This window comes from Coloeus monedula, assembly GCF_965178545.1.
Source record: "Coloeus monedula genome assembly, chromosome: 4".
Classification (NCBI taxonomy): domain Eukaryota; kingdom Metazoa; phylum Chordata; class Aves; order Passeriformes; family Corvidae; genus Coloeus; species Coloeus monedula.
In genome coordinates, this window is record NC_138784.1 from 37420237 (window position 1) to 37441128 (window position 20892).

At 38.5% G+C, this 20892-nt stretch overlaps 1 protein-coding gene across 2 annotated transcripts in view; it reads right to left on the reverse strand.

Annotated features, from left to right (window-relative positions):
- The window catches only part of SYT1 (synaptotagmin 1), a gene marked incomplete at both ends in the record, with an annotated part of 121521 nt that overhangs the window by 27351 nt on the left and 73278 nt on the right, over window positions 1–20892 (reverse strand). The window lies entirely within an intron of this gene.

Consider the following 20892-nt stretch of genomic DNA (forward strand, 5'->3'; position numbering starts at 1 on the left):
GAGCCTTCGTCCTTAGCAGAAACAAACAAACAAAAATATTAGTAATTGTTTTCTATACTTCCACAATAGGCTGATTACAGAAAAATGAGCATTTCTGTAACCATTTAAAATGCTTACATGGAACAGAATATGACAATTATTTTCAGAATGGTTAAAATGCTCCTCAGTTCATGAACATTTATCAGTGGCAGAACACATTCGTCCAAGGACTGTTGTTATCTCAGTTTCTGGTGCTCTGTGACCCTGCTCCTACCTTCAGCTATCTGCGATACAAAGGCTCAAGTTGTTGCCTTGCATTTACTAACATATTTTGCCCTCCCAGGTGGGCAGTCAAGGATCTGCTTGGCACAACAAGCAGAGCAGCCTGAACAAAAATAATTTTCAGCTATTTCCTAATCTCCTTTCTCTTGGTCACATAGTAATATGAAATTCTTATTCTCTATACATGGAGGTTAAGTAAATATTGCAATACTTAAAGAGAATGTCTTTCTCTTCTGTTAGAAATCTTACCCATGTATCAAAAATAATGAGAAGAGTCCATTGTAGCTGCTGGCCATGTTCTTGATCCATGTTAGACCTGATAACCTGTGGATTTTTCCTTTTTCTGTTATACTGTTGTCTGTTTCTTTTTTTTTTTTTTTAATTACTGGCATCAAGCTCTCAAGTTTTTCTTATATAGGATTGGTAAAGATGTTTTTCCCTAACTTCAAGATTCTTCTTTTGCAGTGTATGATTAGCTGGAACAATGCTCTGTTTAAACCGATGTTCAAAAGTTTCCTTGCAAACTCCTTTTGAGACTGATACAAATCCAGAGAGGGATTGCATATGTTTTAATACTGAACAAAAACAAACACGAAAATCCACGCTGCCTTTTTTTCACCTGATTGATACTCATACTAGCACAGCAATATTTACATGACACAGAAGTAAGAATTTACTCACAGCTGGAGGCTAGTACTCACAACACTGCTCGTTTCCCATCATGAACTCTCTCTTTACACAGTGTGAGTTGGAACCTGATCCACGACCAAGACTACTGCTCACAAATAACAATAACAGGATCACTGCACTGAAGAATCATAGGCTAAACTGTCAGACTAATGTCCACTACTATCACATCACAGGTTTTGGGTTTTTATATAAAGAAGACAAAATGTTTTTATTTTGCACTTGAACAGAAGCATTTAGTAGCAGCTCTGAGTTATGCTTAGCTTAACCCAAGTTAGGCATGGAATATCTGTATTTCAGACTGACCATAAATAACTTTTTGAGGATAAGAATCAGTTGGAGAAGGAGAAAAGCCAAACACTATTTCAGAATTTTGGTATTAAACACCCTTTATACAAACAAAATTATAAAAATATTGTCTGTGTAAGCCAAGAGAATGTCATGTAAGTGTATTAGATAAAGTGATGCACTTCTTTCACACATGCCATGAAAGCAGAATAAACATGACAGAGGTGTTTGTTACTGTTCCAATTCTGTGGTGGTACCGTACACTGAGGTATGTGAAACTAACATAAAAGGTTGACATAGAGTTCTTCAAAATAAAAGTATTTTTATGCAAAAATTTTGTTTTCTTTCATCCACAAGGCAATTAATAAAGTGATAAAAAAGTATTCAGCCAAAATAATTGAAACGTGTATAAACTTGCATCATTATTGGGGAAGCCATAAAAAGGAGAAAAAGAGGAAAACGTGCAAAAAGCATTACAAAAATGGTTGCACAAGTTTCCATAAAACACGTGACTAGACAAAATAGGCGGGAAAACGTTTGCTGTTCCAGGCAGTAGGTAACAGTATGCCAATAAATACCTGGAATCAGCCACACTGGCAAGCTTCTACCAAATACTGTTGCTCAGAGAAGTAAGCAGGTTCCCACTACAGCCTTAATAATATACTGAGTCATGAAGCAGTTTGATGTTTCCTACCTCTGCCCTAACCCTGCTGCTGACCCACAAGAAACAACCATGTGGAACTACTTTTTAAATGCTGGATAACAGTTCTGAATGATACCAAGTGCATGGGTACAGATGTGATTTTTGGTACTGTTTGCTTCCCACTCATAAGTCCCAAGTATCCATGAACATGTAACAAAATTTGGATTTCTGAACATTACTATAAAGCACAATATATAAATCTCACAGAAATTTTATTTTGCTCTGGAAATATGGTTACAGGCTTGATTTTTAAAATACTACTAGATCAGAAATTTCCATCTGTTCAGTTTAAATACCATCAATACTTGACAAACTAAAACATTGTTACTTAACAAAAAACTCTGCATCCATGCTTAATAATTTGATGTATATGTATACTGATCCCATACAGATGCAAATGTCTTCTGGGATTGGCCACAGATGATGCAGAATGCTAATTCAGTATTGTACAGGGGGAATGTTGGTTAATTTCTTCCAGGATGTCTTGGTTATAAGAACTACAAATTATTCTGATTTGGGAGCAGTGTGGGAATGAAAGAGGATGACACCTGTTCAGTAGCACTCCTGCAGGAGCTTACTCCCACACAAGGGATTTGCAAGATAATAGAAAAGCAGTGTTTTCAGGGTTTTATTTACTACAGAAATATATGTACACTATAGATTATTGACCAAAACACCAAGCATAACAAACTGGAACTCACATCTCTGCTCACATTTTCTGTTATAGCTATCACTCTTTTATGTTCCCTTCCATTATTGCTACAACAATAGCTATGCTGCTATATATATTTTTTTCCAAAAAGTCATACATATTGCATGATTAATCCTTTAAATAATGAAACATCAGCTTCACAATATCGTTCCTATTACTTGTGTGATGTATGTATTCTCAGGTACGTGTGACAAGACCAAAACACCACTCTGGCAGTGAAAGTTTCCTTAGATATATCTAGTATGATTCAGTGACATTTTAGGCAATTGAAAAGTTTGGAAAGTATTTTCTAGTCATTTCACAAAGTGTATGTGTGGCTGATGCCCCTCATCACTGCTGGATGATTCACAGCTGCCTACCTCTGAGAAGCAGTTCAGCAGAAATTACTGTTGTGTTTCTATAGCAAACAAAAGCACTGAAGCTGATTTCTCCTGAAAAATGCAAACCAAATGTACACAACTTCAAAAAGTAGTGATGCTACCTACTCTTAAAATTATATAGTTATTTTAAACCTACACTAATGCTAAGGCAAAAGACTCCCTCCCCAAAAGAAATGGCCATCTTGCATACCCAGATCAATAGCAACTCCAACACTTCCAGCTTAAACCAGCCACTGTCTTTAGTCAGGACTGTGGCTTTGCAGAATAAAAATGAACCAGAAAGCTAGAAAGCCATTCTGCAGTTTGGGGAGTGTGTGGATTGAACCCTCCAGGAAATCCACAGCTCAACAACCTGGACTGCAAGGTCTTCTCTGCATGTCCTCTGGGAGAGAAAGGAGGCAAGGGCCACAGGAACGTCATGCTATCCTTCTTGTTATTCATTTTCCTATGGGCTTACAGAGCTCCCCTTACTGCCAGACTACAAACACATTCACTCTATGACTGCAACACTTGCTGTCCACAGCATGTGAACAGGCAGGCAGGGGACACCAGCTCTTTAGTTGTGCGGTGAGCATATTTTCTGTTCCATGATGGGAGGAAGATTGGAGAATTTAAGCCCTGGCGTGCTTGCATATCAGGTGAATAGTTCCTCATTGCTGCTTCAAATTATAGACTTCAAACTCTTTGGAAGAGCTGTGAACATATGAAAGCTGCAATGCAGTTATTTTTCAGTTTTCCAGCTATTTTTGTATTTCACTTTTTAAATTATCTTGTTACATAAAATGAGCTTATCCCCACCCACTACTCAGCATCCTTAATTTCGTATCTGTTCCCCCCCACTTATTACTAAATCTTCTCCCAACGTAATTTTGCCTTTTTTGTACCTTTGGGCTATTTTATTTAAGGCACCCTCGGATATATCAGTAATCTCATGACCGATTCCAGTTCTCTCTAAAGATTTCCTGTATCATTCATTTTTCTCAGCTTAAATATTTTGCCTGATTTCAAAGAGTTAGCAGCTAACAACTCAGAATGACATACAAAGATTCTGTTCCACACATGCACATCAGGTGACTCCATGTTCTGCATAACTAATAATACATGTCTAAAAATAAACGGATTTGAGATTAATCTGATCAATCTATTTATTATGTAATCCAATCAGTTTGCCTTTAAATATGTTTTTATGTTGTTATTGGCATTTAGGTACCTCCTAAGACTAAAATCTAGTGATAAATTAATGATACCCACGGAGACTTTTCAAGCCCCAATTACTTCTGTGCTGCAGCTGCCACTAAACTGAGTAAACAGTCTTTGTTGCAGTACAGAGAATGGAGACAATGTACTGTGATGTGGATCCCAGTCCTGTGCATTAGCACAGCAGCTGAGAGTATGAAGTGTTTATACTGTGCTAACTTAAAAGAACCAGCTTCGTTCCCATGTAATACACAATTAACAATTACATTGAAAAGGCTGCAATTAAAGCCCTACCTGAAAGCTTTTCAGACCTACAGAATCCCAAAGAAGGAATGGCCAATGTCAAATAAAAATTAAAGCAAAATAATTTGATAAAAACCTTAATTAAAAGTGTGTCAGAACAAATACATCTCACTTTATGTCCTGAAGCCTATTAAATTTTCATATGACAAAGTGCCACTGGGCATGAATGTCAGAGCTTCAGTGCTGCTAGAGTCTCAGAGCTGGTTTCATCAAAGCCCTCCTTGGACCCATAAGCTTCCCCTTCTGCATCCTGTCTCTGCAGGTGGCAGGGAAAGTGACATCTTAGGAAGTGTACCTCCAAAGCACCCAAACCCACAGGTAGCTAGTGGGAAGTGGCAGCGAAGAGACTGGCGTTACATACAGAATGTGCTACCAGCACCATTTGCATCAGCTGAGAGCTGCTGTGCAGCTGGCAAAGACTAACAGAAAAGCAATCCTGGCATTTGGTTTTCTGTGCATTGAGACTCCATGTGCACATGAGTGGCCGACCAGGGCTGGCTAACCACTGCAACAGACCCTTGTTCTGCTCCAGTTTGGCAGGAGAGCAACATCAAAGTGAACCAGCAACAACCAGGGCAAGTCCAAACTGTCTTTAGAAGAGTGGACACAACACTCTCTCCTTCCAAAACTGAAACAAAGTCCCTGCAAAATTCTCTACAAGTTTCCCCTACCAAAAGCTTCTTATCTCACCCTGAGCTCATATAGGGGACACTTTTTCAGACTTATACTTTTGCCATTGAGGAGGAAGATAGAGGAGCATAGAACCTAATTGCAAAATATCTGCTGCAAAAAACTCCAGCTGTTCTAGCCAGAAAATACCAAAAAATCCACACCAACCAAGCTGTCAAAGAAAAATAAAGCAAACAGGTTTTATTCAGTTGTTGTTTAAAAAATTAAAATTAGTAGACTAACACAATGGAAAACCATTGTCATTTCTATACCTTGGTATTTTTTACAAACATAAGGGATATCTTGAAAATTTTCTGATAACAAAATGTTGAATAATTCAGTTCCCTATTATAAAAATCTACCAGAAAGGGAATCTACAAATCAGTGGCAAAACCCACAGAGAAGAAACCCAGAAAGTCATTACAGCACTATATAATTACTTGATGATCTTATCACTGTGTGTGTCAGCAGGAGCAAGAAAGAGACTGCTCTTCAGAGACAATTCTATCACAACAAGGCTTACAAAGATATTAATGTAAAAGCTTCTCATTGTCTGAAAATCCTTTGCCATGGCAACTTAAAATCAGCTGCTTCCAAGTAATTTTAAAGCTTAACCATCCATCCTAACCCTTGTGTTTCAGACCTGGTATTTCAACCACAACTATTACATCTTCCAGACAGGTGTATGCACTACCTCTACAAAAACCTGCATGGCGAGCAGGTCCATTTACTCTACGGGGACAAGTAATCAATTTGGGTCTCATATGTAGCAGAAATTACTGTATCAGGAATCCTGTATTCAAATCACTCCAACCCTTGCACATGCACTACAGGAATGACCGGGGTGCTGGTTTTGCATTACAATGAAGCTGCTTTTCATCAAACTGTATTTTCATGCTGCTTTGAACTTGCTGACAGCATTGATCCTCTTATCATCTTCAAGGATATCTGATAAGAGTTATCTGATTCAATGGAAATTTGAGACAGTTTCAGCTACAGATGTACCAAAATTTGCTTTGAAATCTACAGATGCTCCTCCATTCAGTCAGTGAGACTGAGTATGAAGGATAAGCTGAAAAAAAAATTCTGTTTCAAATTTGAACAGTGGAATTATGTACCTCAATTTCTGCGAATATAAAAACCTGAACAGCAGATTTTCAGCTGTGAGATTTTAAACTGTGTTGGCTACTGCTTCTCAGGCTTGCATGCTGCTAGCAGTGAATGTAAACAACCTAACCTCCCTGACAAAATACTTGCCTCTATGCATTTGATAAGGAGTACTTACCATTTCCTGTTTCCCCACTATATTCCTGATTCATGCTAAGGTGATGGGACGAAGAAAGAATACTTAAAACACTGCTATGTGGCTTTTATTATTAAGTTTTTCAGGGCATGAGCATGATCCAACTGACTGGAGATCTTAAGTAGAGCCATGATACGAATAATGCACAACAGTCCCAGGAAAGAAAGGGCTCTGAGCACAGATGAAAGAAGGAGGTAAAAATAAGGAAATTCAAGACTTACTGTCATTATTACTGCTACAGGAGTACATGAGAAGTCCCTCTTAGTTGGACATTGGCTCTATACAACAGGGGGCCTGTCCCACACTGGAAATAAGAGTGCAAATAAAGGCAGAAACAAATGCTCTCCAAGGTCAAACTTAGCCCAAGACCTTTATTTATGGCCAAACAAGGTACTAGTAAATCTATGAAGAGTCAACTTTAAGGCTCAAAGCAGCATTCAGGTGCATACAGAACAATGTTGGAAAACTCTGGACCCCAAAAAGATGGTGAATTGTAAAAAGACCTTACATATGCATGTGAGAGGACACAGCTGTTAGTGTTTTCTGGAAAATATTTTCTGAAGTGTCCAGTAACACACCACTGCATCTCCCATAGAATATGTTTGCTCAGTCACTCAACGTGAGGAAGTGCCCTCACTCTCCTAAACGTTTAGAGATATGGAAAAGTGCACACTTCAGATTCCTCTAGGATGTACACTGGTTGGCTCAGCTCATCCACAGAGAGACAAACTGAGAGGTGGTGACTGAGCTCTGCACAGAGAACAGCCTTTGCATGCTTGGTGAAAAAATGCAGCTGTCCCTGCAAACAGAGAAGGTTGTTCTGAAGACCAGGTTTCCATGAGTAGAACATGCACCAGGGAAGCCGTAATCCCAGCCCTATTTCTACTCTATGTGAGGCAATTTATTCCTCTACCTTCTCTAAGCATTTTCTATTTTACCAGGGTATATCTTGGTTGGAGACCAGGAAATTAAACCCTCTTCTAAAATCTACACACAAAGAAACAAGAAAGCGCCTGGGACAAGGGCATCTGGCAGGATATGCCCTAGTTAGGACTCTTAGGTGGATGAGGACAGATAAAGGTATTGAATCTACTAGATTTCACTCCTCTGGGATCATACAAGCATCTTAGGTTAAGAAGTTGAGAGTTAAAGCCCACCCACAAAGCATACTCCAAAGCGGAAGCCAAAAAGCAAGAATTCTTCAAAGGTTCAGAGCAGAAACTACTACTAAATTAGTCACATTTCCATGCCACCCATATCTCCATTGCCTCATGCAACTGCATTTGCAGAGACATTTGGAATACTAATGTTTAGAGACTCCCTGAGAAATGCTAGAGGTACTTCTCAGACAAAAAGGGTGTCTCCTTTTATTATTGTTTGTGATACCTTAGAAACCGAAGTGTACTAAACTCTCCTTACAATATTTTTATCATATGGTTCATTGACACCCCAGAATCAGCCTTTGGATGAAGGAGCTCAAGGGAATGAGCAATATGCACATTTTTCTTCTGAGTGCTCCTTTTCAAATTTGCTTATTCAAGTCACCTGATAGAGGGTTAAATTTCCATGCCCTCTCTCATCTTCCTATTAACTGCATATCCAAGAGACTCAGGTAAGCATTAACTTAAGCCCTAAAATACCTATTAAGCCTTGAGTATTATAAACTACTTTTTGAATTGAAGTCCTCTAATTCACTGAAAAAAACATTAACAGCTTTTCTGTTCTGTCAGAGCTGTCTAAAAGAGTTTAGATGTAACTGAGACACCAACCTCCTGCTTTTCAGTTTATCAAAACTTGGCCCTGAGCTGCTGATTCAGTGAAAATTTGGTCTTTCTGACTGGACCAGGAGAAGTTGATAAAAGTATAGTTAAAAATGTATTTAAAAGCCTAAGTATGGATAGGATTTTTAGAAGTACACAGCTAAGCACTGAAGTCCTGTCACCCACCACAGCTTACATTCATGAATTGTCCTTATTTGAAATAAAATACTAGCAGAAATTCCTGCTTGTTTTGGTAAGTCCTGTCTTGCCCTTCATTGCCTTTAATTGATTAGTATGTTATCTATTAAGCTTCATGGCTACACCACTAGAACTGGAGGTCTGATACCAGCATATGCTGTCTAATCTGTTGATGTAAAGTTTGAAAATATGCAGTTGAACCAACTTTAATGCTTCAGTTTACTGAAGGAGGACTTTGGAGCTGGAAAGGCCAGCTGTATGTGGATTTAGTGTGGCTATTGAAAATTGTGCTTTTCTACAGTGGTTTGTGTTTTGTGTGACATTGTCGAAACCACGATGTGGCTGTGCCCAGTCTTTGGTGATGCATAGATGGCAACTCTCTGCCTCTTTTATGAGCCCCAAATTTTTTGCCTTCCTGGCAGTTGGCACGCAATTTCTCTAAATTATGTAGCACTGTCATTATTTAGGGATTTTTCCCATCTTGCCCAGTATCTTTATCATGGAAACATGATCAAGTCATTAAGTGGTATAATGTTTCTCCTATGCCTTATTTCTTTCGATTCATTTGTGAGGCACTAATTGCTGCATTTTTTCTCTTTACTGTGGCTTGCAGATCACTTAGGAATATGTGCTATTCAAACTAGTCTATTACAGCCCATATAAAATGCACATAGAAACTGTTGACAAGACATAAAACCCACAGACAGCGATAGGTAATGTGTCTTGTTTCCTAGGAGGAAAAAGGTGGCATTCATTTATGCACAAGCAGACCAAACATTCAGTCAACACAGAGCACTCTAGAAACAACTGAAGCCTTTACTAATATGTGGCCATGAAATGCTTAAAAAAAAAAAAAAAGCATCAGAACATCCAAAATCTGAGTTCTATCACCCTTCATATAATAAAACAGAAACTTCACCTAATGGAAATCCATTGGACAATTTGAAAATTTGCCTCATTGGAATGTTGTGAGATGGCAGAATCTAACTCCATGTGTTCCAGCCAGTTTTCACTTCTTCAGATATAAGTGCAATTTGAGAGACAAGGAGGAAAATAAACACTCAGTGTATGTGGAAAGATAAAACTGGCAGATGGAGAAGCTGGCCTTTGTGCTTCTGAGAATAAATAAAAATCAATAGAGAAAAACAAGGCTAAAAATACAAAATTGGGCATGAACATTTTGCATGTGACCAGAATGTTATCTTTCAATGAAAGAACACAAGAATTAATACAGAACATTATTGTACCATATGGATTCTTGGATCTCTGCCAGAAAAACTGCACCACCTTCCCTTTATAAAAAAAAAATGGACTGAAATGAGTTACCAGTCTTTTCAATACGCCAGACACAATCTTGATTAGCAAAATATACTTCTCAGTCCAGTAAGACCAGCATTGGTGCTGAGCACTTGTAACCAAGTCTGACCCAAAGATACTGAAGGATTATTTAATTACTGTGTCATACTTCACAAGCCCTGGTGAGTAACATAAAATTTGGTCACTATTAATGAGGAATTGTCATTATTCATATTCAGAAGCAGCTCAAAGTTCTTCTCTCTGGCTGTAGTATAAATTTGTTAACAGTATTTTAGACAAGAAGTCCAAGCTTCTCCACTTTCCTTATCAAGCTTAGCACAAGAACTTTATTTTATCTATAGATGGCAGTGCTATCAATTTACTTACTTCACTCTGTTACCAAATGCAACATAAACAGCCATATACAACACACAGAACATGCACTTATATAATGCATCTCATTTAGTATGCCTGATTGCTATAATGTAAGTCAAACAAACAAAAACCCCACATCATTTCCATCGGGTCCTTCAATTTTGAAGCCTATTTCATGGAATTTTAACTCAATTTCAGGAATATAATTGAACTAACAATCTGTTGTCTCAGACAGGATGTTCTCTGCTTGATATTATGCAGGGCTGGACAGATGCCAAGGCAGATTTGAATGCACCTCAAAGTACCAGTGAAAAATGACTGGGCTGTTCTGAAAGCAAGAGGCGTATGCTGGATGGGTCAGGCACCAACTGTCTGATGCCTGTCTTCCCTTCCATTTAACCTATCAGGATTCAAGTGTGCTGGAATTGTAAACAAAGAGAAAATACAGCAAGCAGAATGTAAACAAGAAAAGCCAAAGTGCTTATCCTGCAAATGCTCTGCATAAAGCAAACCTTGCACAACAACAGAACGCTCGGGGACCATGCTCTTTGCTGAAGAAAGATGCTGGCAGCCAACACAGATAACAACTGGTTTCTAAAATCAGGGTATAGGTCAAGATATTCAGATTCAGAAGAGGGAGTAATGGAGTGATTTGGATCATTGGAATGATTGGAGCAGCTATCTAGATTAAAAAAAAAAATTAATTTCCTTTATACAGAGATCAAAAAGAAAAAAAAAAAAAACCACCACATGGCATTAAAATGAGAATAGATTTAAATATGAACCAAAGCATGTTCGTCACTGGATTTGCAATAAAACAAAATACACTTTTTTTCCTTAATTCCCAAGGAAACACCGTGTAGGTAATAATTTTGTCTTCTTTGTGTGCAATTACCAGCCTGGTGACTGACTGCTCCCTTTCCATACCTTTTTAGCATACTGACCAGGATCACAGGCCTCTTAAAGACATTAAATTCCTGCAAATTTTCCGAAAGCAGGCAGCAATATGGAATACAGAAAGCCTACTAAGTATCCCTGTATGAGATGAAAGCTCCAAGACGGTATCACCTCTTATTACACACCAGAAAATACACATGTAAAAGAGATACTATAGATGTTCAAACTGTGGAAAAAAGTTTCAATTGAAGCACTTTATTAGACATCAGAATACCCAGTCACACTCTGAAATTTAAGGAACTCATGCCTTATAATTCCATTGCTCACAAAACTGTATTTGAAATTACCAGAGGACTACTGCTGGCCTTGAGCCTTTGCCAACTCTTAATATGAATATTCCACCAGTGCAAAACTTCCCTCAAGGCTGAAAAGCAATCAAGTCATATCCTCTGCTACCTTGTGGAACCTGAAGATGAGGACCATAATACCTAGGCTCAACAGCAATGGGTATTTCATAATATCGCAGATGTATTAGTTACACAAAGGAAAGTGTGCATTGATATGTGTGAAAGATGTGCTTGTCTGAATAATTTCATTTATAAATAAATGGCTGTCAATGCTTTGATGTGGATTCTCTTATATTACTTCATTTTGTTGTGTGTAGAACTCAAACCTTGATCAAAGAAATGTAATCAATCCCCAGATTAGACAAAAGCAACATCTATCTCATACTTGAGTCTATTTCTTGACTAATTCATGTCAAAGAACTCAATCAATGTAGGAAATCACTCGCTGTGCCACAGGGACTACCAGACACAAAAACTGGGCAGAGCAGTAGATGAAAAGATTATTCTTATCAATTGCTGGTTTCCTGACCAGAATCCAGACAGTAACTTCCTGAAGTAGATGTTCTGCGGTAGTGCGGCAATACAGTCTCCAGGAACGTCTGAGCCAGTCCCTGATTCCCACCACCATCCCAGAAGCAGCTTGGCCCAACACCCTTTGAGCTTGCTTAGCCCCAGTGAAAGCAACTTTGAATAACAACAGCAGAAACCTCTGTCAGAAACACCTTTGCTCACACAGCTTTCCAGATCTAGATCCCAAACACCTTATTTCTAAAGTAATTTGCACTTGTTTTAAATTAAATATTTCACCCCTCTATTTTTTTATCCACAAGGGAGCAGCCTGAATTAACTTAGCTTCCAACCAGCTGAAACAATTTGCAGCACAAGACTTGCTGATGCTGTCACATCCTTACATAAGCATTTCTTCACATCCCACATAGTCAGGGCTTCTGAACTTAAAAAACCCATTTTGTTGCAAGCTCTCATAATTGCTACTTTTAGCATCCCTCAGCTGATGGGAAGCAACTGATCCAGCTGAGTAGTTCAACTCAGCTTCCTGGAACTTACTGCAGGAATGCATCACCTCACAACAGCGCTGGAACGAGACTGGCCCTGGAGCCAGCTGTACCGCAAAGATTTCTGAACAGGCTCAAAAAGAATTTAAGATGCTTTTTTCTCACTAGGGCTCAGTCAGGATATTCTCATATTCACTTCACTGGAAAGGTAGACTTAACCTGCAGACCTGTATATGTAAAGTGTTCTGTGATACCACTGGGAATCTGGAGAAAGATATTCCATGAATTTGGCTTGATAGCTGAGATTAAATAGAACCCCTTACTTCTTTGACCTGAAGCCACTCCTGCAAAGATGCTGCTGAGCTTCAGAGATTACATTTGGATCCCCAAATGTTCATACAGGACAGGAATTAAAATTTGGATCTGCCTACTGTAAGATCATGCATAGCTTTTATTAGATCATGCATAGCTTTATAATGTATATCTCTATCTTTATTTGATTTTTGACAAACTCAAACATGAGAGATTATATTGTGACAAAGTTCACAAAATCAGATCTTATAAATCCTGTGTTATGCTTTCCCAAAACAGGTAGAAATCAGAGGAGCTTTGCAGTGGATGGGATTCTTTATGACAGATTTCTTCTTAGGCATATTTGCTAAGAAAATGTCTATATGTTATCCATTCCACATTGGTCAATTGTGTTACATAACATTTGAAGTCTGCAGTCGAATAAAGAAGTTTTTGTCTGTCAGTACATATGCTGGACAGATGTTATGTTATCTCAGCTTTATTTTTGTCTTTCCTTAGCTAGAGTTATATATTTTATTATGCAGTAATTATTTCGTTAATATCTAACGTGATGGGATGCAGCAAGAAGCCCCTGCACAGAAATTACTTTGATTTAAACACAGTAAAAAAATGTTGCTATTTGTAAATGTGAAGACAGCTCACCAGAATTGAAAGGCATTCATGTGGGGAATAAGCAATTGCATATTCATCAAGAAGACAGAAAAAAGAAATAAACATGAGAGGACTAGAGTCACTGCACTAATAACCACAAAAAGTCAGGATCTGTTCCCTCTATATTGCCAATTTCACTATTTTATTATGTTGGTCGTAGGTGCATCAGTTGCGAGAAACACAGCCAGCTCCATCTTATCAACAACGCCGGTATAACAGAGGAAAAAACCCCACAGTTTTGGCTTCAAAAGTAGTCTTATTAGATAGACCAGATTCTTCTCTTCAGCTTTGTAACATAATTGTTTAGCACCTTAGCTGTCTTAAATCAATATCTAAATAAAGGGGTTACTTGTGCAGATCCTTCACTCATACCCAGCCTTATCTTTCCCCTCAACACATCTTCAAATTTCACAGAAATGACACACACATGTTAATGATACTAAAGACTACCCTCATGAAGAGGGGACTGTGTTGACTTTCACAGCTAATAAACAAAAGGACAAAAATGGTAGCCAGGAACAAAACCCAGGTAATTCTCACCTTCACCCACCTAATTCCTTCTTTACTGGGGAAAAGGCATTTCTGGGCTTTGCTCTTTGCTTTTTCACCTTGTTGGCAGGTAATCTCCAGTTAATCAAACTCCCCCCCACCCCCCACCCCATGACTGTCTCAAATAGAACAAGGTGGCTCTAAAGCAGCATGACCTGTGCTGGAAGGGAAAAGACAGGGCTAAAATGCCAGCTTTTCTACCTAGCATCATGGAAGTGAGAGTGAAGAAAAAAATATTTGGAAAGAGAACCCTATTGAGATTCATATCACTTTACTGAGACAGACAAAAGGCACAACGAGAAAAACTGAATGTGGGCACCCCCGTTTCAGCAACAAGATTGTATTTCTCTTCTGTTACCTCAAGAAGGGCAATGGGACCTTTTTGGGGAACTGCATCAATCGTAGAGAGGGCAGGACTTGACTTTCACCTCTAGTTAGAAACGTTTTGGAAAATAAACTTTGGAACTGGAAAGGGAAAATTCCTTTTCATTTTTGCCAAATAGCATCTTGCAGCTGCCATTGGAGAGCTTCACTTGCCAAATGTGTGAACAGATTTGAACAGCTATGACCCATAAAGGATTTATGTAAAGTAAGGATACCGACCAAGAACTATAAACATCAGTTTTCTTCTCTCTCTTCTTATGCTGAAGTACATGCTTTCGCTGTTGTCACAGACATTTTCAGCACAGTGTACTAGAGGAAATGTGCAGTTCCCTTCTTAGCATACAACCCCTGCTCCTTCCAGGAGTAATCTGAGATCAAGGTTCTAATTCATGAAATGTTTCTTTCCACTGACATGTGCACATAAAGGAGTTACACACTGGAAACAGAGTCAGAAGGTCTATAACAAGCAATCACAAAACAAATCATTTTTCTACCCACATGAGATTAAACAAACAAAAGATGCATGTGGGATTTAAACTAATGTAAAAACTCTAAAACAGTTTCTATTTCTTCAGACAGTGCCACAAACTTCATATAATCTCAATTGTATCAACAGTGCTAACAAAAGGCTCATCATGCTGCCTTAAAAATCTGTATGACTTTACTCTGTTGTGAAAAGGAAATAGCCTCATTTATACTTTCCTTGCTTTCTCTGCACGTTTAAGCACTTTCCTAAACTGTATTTATAAAGATGAAAAAGATACTTTCTTTTTTAGTTTATATTTTTTTTCTTAAGACCCATTAAAAAAGAAAATATGTAGGCTGCAATTTTCAGAGAGTAAAAAGAAATTAAACTTACTTGTAACAGAACTGACTAATTTCCCTGAGGAGTCTAGAATCTATCTACAGTATTTCTACATCCATTTTACAGCCACTCACATTGCTATGAAATTCTTGAGGAACCTGAAAACCTAAAGCGTTAATTACTTATATGAAAATGAGACGATTAACACACACATCTTTACACTTGCTTTGGGACTGCACAACCTAATAGAAACTTCTACAATTTAACCAGGAAGAAACAGGCATACAAACACAAAATGCATTGTTTAGATGTGGCTATTCAAATAAAAGAATAAAAAGTCTTCTTATTCTTTGTTTTGGGGAAGGGAAGGAGGAGGAAATCAACAGAAATGCCAGAAAGTGATGACTATTGGCTGGCAGAGTCCAGCCAGCTGGGTGCTGACCACCTGTACCTTTGGTCAGTGTCTACATGAAATAACCTTTCCTTTCTCAAATCAAGAAGCTATTCATACAGCTATTGAGCCAAGGCACTTTTTCAGCACAGTGATTGCCCTAAGGTTTCTCACAGCAATGCCCACAGGTTTTGTACAACTTCTCTGACAATCAGCAAGCATGGTCTTGTTTTCCTCATTTTAAGAAAAAAAAAGAGCAGAACAATTTGACTCTGCTTCTTTGTATGAATCAACAAATTAGACTGTTCATCTACTACAATATATTGTAGTGTGCAATAGCTGTAGCCTATGATGCAGTAGAAATTGTGTACTCACTACAAAATGGACAAGTACCTGAAAATCTCCTCTTACATGAGAGTTTGTGTATCCTTTAACATAGCTTCTATGATGAATACATTGTACTTTGGAACATATGTTGATTCTGGAATTTCCCTCTTCAGCTTTTAAATTGAGGAAGATGATGGCTTGATGCCAAAGGCTTGAGTAGGGATTAGAAGAAACAACTCCCTAATACCTTAACTGGCTGTTGAGAAAGGATCACTTCAGGCAACCCCCCACCTACTGCCCAGTTTTACAGAAGAGGTCACCAACAAGAATGTTCTTTCAGGCAGGAGAGAAAGGTTTTAATGTGATGGAGATTTGCTGACTGATGTCATCACCACTGTAGGAGCCCACAGAGAACTTAGTGCAATGCTGTGCGACTGCTTTGCGAGCGTTAGAGATGCACTGCTGCAGCCATCTGCTGTTGGAAGTTCTGCTGGTGTAGTAGAGAGACTGAGATGTTAGATGATGCAGAAATCCTCTACACTAAGTAGAGATCCTAAAATATTTGTTGGTACTGATCTCTGTTGGATTCCTTAGGATTAGGCTAGTTGAAAATACAGCTGTGGTGGTGGTGTTTGTTGTTTATTTTTACTTTCATCTTCTAATAAGGCTGTTTTCTTTTCCCTTAATACTTGCTGAGTTATGTTTACAATAGGGCTTATAGCAAGACCATGGCATTAATGGCGTATTTCTCTTCCCATAATATTGCACTCATGTTAGCCAGCTTTTAAGGTTTCTTATGTTTTAATGAAGTTATTAAAGTGAATGCTCTGACTGCATAATTTATGCGCATTCACTTGGTCTTCAGAGAGCTGGTCTCTAAATAATTTTTAATTTCTCAATTCTTTTCTAAGACATTGAACCAAGCCTTTTGAATTTGAATGCAATCTTTCAAATTGTAGAAAACTAGCTGTATTTTCTGCTATAGAACCATTTGGTCCCCAGAGATGGTTCAGACTGAGTATTTACTTGGCAGATACAAAGGGGTGCTGTGCATTTTCTATTCATAACTCATAAATATTGAGATTGGCTTCCACACATAATGGGCCGATTATGGGCTGCTTTCTTTTCTCAACTATATCTGCAGCTTTCTGCAGAAGGAAGAGAACATAGATCCAATGACAATCCTCTTCTCCTTGCAGTTCTTTCTAAGCACTAATTTGCACTAAATAGTACAATTTAGGGTCTGCTATAGTATCTGTTACTTGGAAACAGTTCCTAAGGCAATACCTGAGCCCATGCCAGCTAGGGCATCTACTCCCCACTGAAACTGGGGAGTGGTGAAAGGCAGCAGTGCTGAGGACTTAAGGGGAGGGTGTACTGCTTGCTTCTGGGATGCATTCCTGGTAAACAGATTCACTAAAAGCTGTGTGTACCAAAATAATACAAAGAGAACAAAAGCACATTAGCTCTCATTCAATAGTAAATCTAATGAAGTACCATAACCAACAGGCAGCCATTGTGAACTGAATGGCATTGGTGAGCTGCATTGTACCCTTATCAAGGAATTAGCTGGGTTATGTCTCTAAGGACTGTTAGGAGAGATTAAACCATAAGATGGTTTTGAAGTCTTCCAATTCTGCAAATCACCTAAATGAAATTAAAACAAAACAAAACGAACAAGAGTAACTTGGGACTCTAAGTTCCTTGTAAGACCTAAGCTTCTAAGTCTCATAGACATTTTGGGTGAAGAATGCTTATAAAACCACCCAAGACCACCAAGTTCAGATAGACAAAAATAATTGCTTTACATCCTAAATTCCTACACATCACATTCCAGATGTCAGATTCATTAACAATGCATTTGAATATAATTTAAATAATCACAATTCCATTTTAGAATATGCATAATTGCTTGCCAGAGGCCCTTGCTCACCAGAAGCAATAATTTCCACTTGTTGCAGTGACTTGATAAGCACAGGCTAAACAGTTTCAGTGTTTGAGCCAAGGTTCGCTCTAGTCACAGCCTCATGTGTAAATTTAAAATGAAAAGTTTAAGACCTGGGAGTTTATTGCTCAGATGGGTGATATGATTTTGTTACAAGAAGTCTAATGAATTTGATGATTAGTTTGTTGTCTCTTATTGTCTGTTTCCAAAGTAATTTACATTCAGCTTTTGACTGCTAATGAAATTTATGAAAAATGCTGGTGATAAATGCTTTTATAAAGGTTTTTTTTGTTTTTTAAACAGCTGTAGTAACCATTAAGTATGATATAAATGCTGACTAGGAGGATTAAGGTTTACCAGCTGAGACCCTGTAAAAATGCTAGGAAAGTGCTCTCAATCTACTTTGATCTCTCTTGCTTTGGGTACTTTTGTAACAGGGCTCGACCTGCACAACATAAACATAAATGTTTAAAAAAATCAAGCATGTATTTAAGCCTGATTGACCGCAATTATGGATTTAATAAATTTATACAGAACAGCAGAAGTTCAGATGACTACTGAGCCACAGTGACTGGTTCTCTGTATTGGGACTAAAGATAACATAAATGCTGAAACCTCCCACATTGTTGAGATGCAAAGCTACAGCAGATATTTACCAGCAGCAGTAACAGTCAAGATGTGGAGAGAAGCAGCCAGAAAGAAGTCACAAGGTTGCCTACCACTGTGCTGTAAATGCTTGTCAGTGTTCCCTGCAGGAGCCAGGGCCTTGCTCCTTCTCTCTCTCTGTGAGGCAGGTAAACTTCACAGAGGCATAAAGGATGGGTGCAAGAGAAAAGCAGAACCCTTTCCAAACATCTGCATTCTGCTTTTCCAGCATCTCCTCAAAAATAGGAAAGAGTAACTACAAGGTACATCCCAAACTCCAAACAACAAAAAAAGGTATTTTTTGCCTGTTTTTTGACAAACTGGTAAGGATTTTTTCCTCCATCTGTGTCAACTACAGCATTTTCACCTCTTGTTAATGGTGCTGTTGAACATACAGGTAACATTCAGTTTGAGTTCACATTTGATTGTTAACCTTTTCCCACCTCCACTGCCATGCAAAATTTTCAGTTTTACAGGATGACAAGCCATTTTAGCAACTAGAGAAAGTAACAAAACTAGGGGGAAATATTTGCTAATCAAGATAAAATCTTGTCACCTTTGTTAGCACTTAAGAGAGTAGGTATTATTTACTGTGAATAATGACAACAGACTCTCAGCTTGATTTCTGAAGTTGCTTCTGCATAATTTATTCAAAAGATAAATTCCCTAATGAAAGATACTGGATCTACTTTAAACCAACATTATTTAATCTATAATTACTGCCTCAGGAATACTGTACTAACTGCCACTTATCACTGTCAGTGACTTTTCAATTTCTGCTACAACCACGGTATCCCATTGGGTTTGTTTGTCTCTAAGAGAACATGATGTTTCAGGTTTGGCATGGCCCTAAAAAAGGAGAACAAAACCTCCCTTTCCCTAGAAATTTAAATGTCCTCTGTGTGCCTCAGAACACAGAGAAGAGTAAGCCCATTCATCTCCTCACAGTTATTTCCAACACAATGTACTATACTTTCCATCTGAAGTTCGTAGAAGCTCTTCAGTTCATTAGTGCTTCCCCTGCCCCTCTCTGTCATTTCTTATAAGCTGAGTACCCATTATCCATCACACGTCTTGCAAAGTTTGGAAAAGAATATAGATGCTCTGGCTGTCCCTGACCGAGGGTATGTCTGAGCATACCCTCAGTCAAAAATCCCCACACTTTGTCATTATGAGACTCTAATCTTTCATTAGGAAATCATCAGGACTAAATGTGCTTAAGAACATTAATTTGCAATTTGTTCATTATGAGCATTAGGGAAACTATTAGTGGTGTGTCCTAATCAAACGTCCACTGCAGACAAGAAAAGGCTAGACTTTATTGAGTAATAACTACAACAACACTTGTATGGCCTTTACTTTTGTGTCTGTTGCTGTGCAGTGAATACTTCGGATGCAAGTAAAACAAAACAAAACATAACTGGTTATTGATGGAAGACTTTGTTTCCTTCGCTATGTGAAGGTCCTTCAGTGGAGAGAGTGGTAAATAAAACCTTCACGGTTGCTTTTAATAAGTTGCCATTTCTGTTTACTTTGCATATGACCATTACCTTGTGCTAAGATTATAAAAAAAATAAAAGCAAAACACTTCTTCTTGTCACTTGGTAAATCAAAATGAGCAATTACATCATCTGTGTGTTAGTTGCAGCTGTAAAAATTTTCAGTCCTAGAACTGTGCTGGAAATAGCCTCATCCTCAATGATGGGCAGCAACTGTTTTCTTCTAAACAGAAGGCATACAAAAAATTCTCCTGGAAAGACCTCACCTTATAAAGCATCTTGTTATTTAATTTAGTCTCAACTAATTGGCAATTTAGACAGTAATTTGTGTCCAAATTCCAGATGCAGCAGAGAACAGAAACCTACAGGGAGCTGCACCAGGTCGCTGCGGCCCAGCCCAGATGCCATCCGTGCTGACTGCAGCGTCCCTCAGAGGTGGCACACATCCTGTCACGCATGGTGTGCGCGGCCTCACCCCACAAAAAGGCTGCCAGGACTGTGTGCAGGTACTGAGCATGTTGGATGTACCAGCCTCACTGCCTACCACACGTGCAACACTGTCATTTGACTTCTGGAGTGCATGCAAATGCAGAGCACCTCTAACTCTGCACGTGTAGGCAATCACACCTGAGCCCCTCAAATGCAGAAATAATCTTCCTAGCACCTCAAACAGCAGTCAGCATGGCAACCTGTGGCGAGTTCCTCTATTACCTATTATCTGCAACATTGCAGTGAAATGCTTACATTTTGTGAGATTAAACAGACAATAGGAATTGTAGTCAGATATTTTCTCTTGCCTGAAAAGTCTGTCTTTATCTCTAGGCAACCGGAGAGAAGGGAAGCCCAGAGAGCTTGCACTGTCATCTGATTGTGCGACACTTCGGACCTTGTATTGGAGTGGAATGTCACGTATTGTGATTTTTTTTTTTTTTAAGCTAGAATTAGTTCTGCTATACTCACTCATGCCCTAACTTCCAAGAAAACACAAACCACAT